Genomic DNA, 2,635 nt, shown 5'->3' on the forward strand with positions numbered 1-2,635 from the left:
GTTATATATAAATTCTGGGTTGTAATATAGAGCAGAAATTTAAAATCTTCAAATCCTTTTCACTCTCCTATCTCAGCACGTGCCCAAGGCAGATCTGAGGGGTGCTGGGATGCTGCAAGGACATGGACAATTAGAGCAGGGCAGCTCTTGCCACTGCTGGAAAAAGGGTTGTGGCCCTGTCACCAGCAGGACAGGGAGCAGGAGGCCACCAGCATGTCCTGGCTCCCATCTCTTCTCTTCTGTCTCTTCAGAGACAGAAAATGAGACAGGGAATGGTGCAAAGCCCAGATTGCTGCATCCAACACCTGGAGTGAAGCTTTCTGCACAGGAGCCCCCCCCGAGCAGCACCCAAAGGGCTCCCCGGCCCCGGCTGCTCCAGCAACCCCGGCTGCTCCAGCAGTCCCGGCTGCTCCAGCAGTCCCGGCTGCTCCAGCAGTCCCGGCTGCTCCAGCAGTCCCGGCTGCTCCAGCAGTCCCGGCTGCTCCAGCAGTCCCGGCTGCTCCAGCAGTCCCGGCTGCTCCAGCAGTCCCGGCTGCTCCAGCAGTCCCGGCTGCTCCAGCAACCCCGGCTGCTCCAGCCTCAGCCCCAGCTCCGGCTCCAGCCCCGCTTTGCCACTAGATGGCACAGGCCATTGAGAAATGTTTAGCTTCCTCAATATCCCGTGTTTTCCCAGAGCCCACTGCCCTGGTTTGGGATGTAGCCACAGACACCTAAAGCTTGCAGCACGGAAAAAGGGGAGAAATCCTTGCTCAGCCGGGGGATGGATGGCTCCGAAACACACAGGTGCTGCACTCCTCTGCTTCAACACCTTGCCCAGAGTCATGTCACTGGCAGGAACAGCAGGGAAATCTCTGCCGAGCTGCCAGCCAGGACACCCTGGCTCAGATATTACAAAGCCCTTCTAAAGTTAATTTTCAAAGTGCAAAATCTCAAATTAACAGGTGAGTACGAAGCTGGTTGTTTTGGTTTTGTGTTTGGTTTTGTTTTTTTTTTTTTCCTATTAATTCTACAAATTCCAGACTTCACATGCACGAGTTGGACCCGGGGCTTGGTGTGAGACAGGTCCTGAGTGTCACACCTGAGTCACTACCTGGCCACAGCAAATGGGAGCAGAACTGCCCTGGCTCTGAAATGCTTTGTCCTGGATGTGCAGCCAGTCCCTCTCCCAAGGGAGACAGGCAATAGCATTCCTTTGCTATCGGTCTGGATTTCCAAGAGAATTCCCCTCTCCCTCTGCTCCCAGACCCTGCTCCCACCTCCCAGAGACCTTCTCAGGATCAAGTTTTACCAGAGAAGGAATTTCCAAGCCACATGGATTCATGGAAAATTCATTCCAAAGCTCGTGCCTGAGTTCTACCCAGCATCTAAGTGTTCATCTGACCCGGGACTGGGGCTGCTGCTGTGGTCAGTCCCGTTCAGCCCAGCACTGACTGTTCCCCAAAATACTTCTGGGAACTTCAGACAACCCTAAAATAAATTTTAAATTAACTTCATAAGTTAATTTCATCTTTTCATTCAGTCAGCTCCCTGCTGACATCCTGGCAGTGTGTGCACTGCCCCGAGCTATTCAGAGTTTGCAGGGAAATGCAGACAGGGTATGGTGCTACTTCCAAACACCTGAGAGCAGCTGAGTGGCACATCCAGGTGTTGCCAATGTTATGGGTTTGAAACTTGTAAATACTGCAAAGTAGAAACAGCTTTCTCCTCCATGTGGAAATGAAAGGGAAAAAAATAGGATTTGATTGGATGTGTTTTGGATTTTTTTTTCCTTTGTCTCTCTATAAGCACAGCCAGCATCCAAATATTTCCCTTTGCCAGTTTTGCTTTACAGGACTGAAGGAAAATGTGCATTTTGGGTGATTTCCATGAAGGCCATGTCCCAGGGCAGTAGCTCTGCCATCCCTGCACCACCTGCATTTGCCTCCCCAGGACAGGGCTGTTCCACCCTGACTCTGCTCATCTGTCCCTTCCAGCTCAAACTTTTCATCTCCTCTTCCCTCCAGCCCCAGTTCAGCCTCTGACCCGAGTCCTGTGGGCAGGAGCAGCTCTCTGGATCTTTCCACACGTTTTTTTCTCAGACCCAGCAGCCTGCAAAGGTCTTGGCAGAGCAGCTTCCCTGGCTGAATTTAGGGCACCCTCTGAATCTCAGTGTGATCCAGGTACCCAAGCTCAGCCCCACTGCTGGATTCTGCCCAAACCTGGCCTCGGGAGAGCACAGGGTGGATGAGGATCTCCCAACGCACTCTCTGGGATGGCTTTTTCTCTGAATTCCTGGCACCAACCACCCTTGCATTTAAAAGCAGCCTCCATGCATACGTATCCATCAATTACTTATGCATAACATCTCAGTGAGCACAAGAATTGGCTCATTTGAGCCCAGTAAACAAACACTGAGTAACCGAATTCCTGATATATCTGCTCTTCAGCTCCATTTGCATCACTAAAACAAGGCAAAACAAAATACACCAGTCCATCACTGCTGGAGCTCAGAGTCCCTCTGGACTCTGCTCAGAAGAAAATTCACCCAGTAACTCTGGGCCGTGCTGTAAATCAACATCTTTTCTGAAGGGTTTTTGCACTTCCTGATATTTGGCTGTAGAGCAAAGAAGCCCTGAGCAAACCAAGCTGGAAGGTT

This window comes from Corvus brachyrhynchos, unplaced genomic scaffold, assembly GCF_000691975.1.
Source record: "Corvus brachyrhynchos isolate BGI_N302 unplaced genomic scaffold, ASM69197v1 scaffold200, whole genome shotgun sequence".
Classification (NCBI taxonomy): domain Eukaryota; kingdom Metazoa; phylum Chordata; class Aves; order Passeriformes; family Corvidae; genus Corvus; species Corvus brachyrhynchos.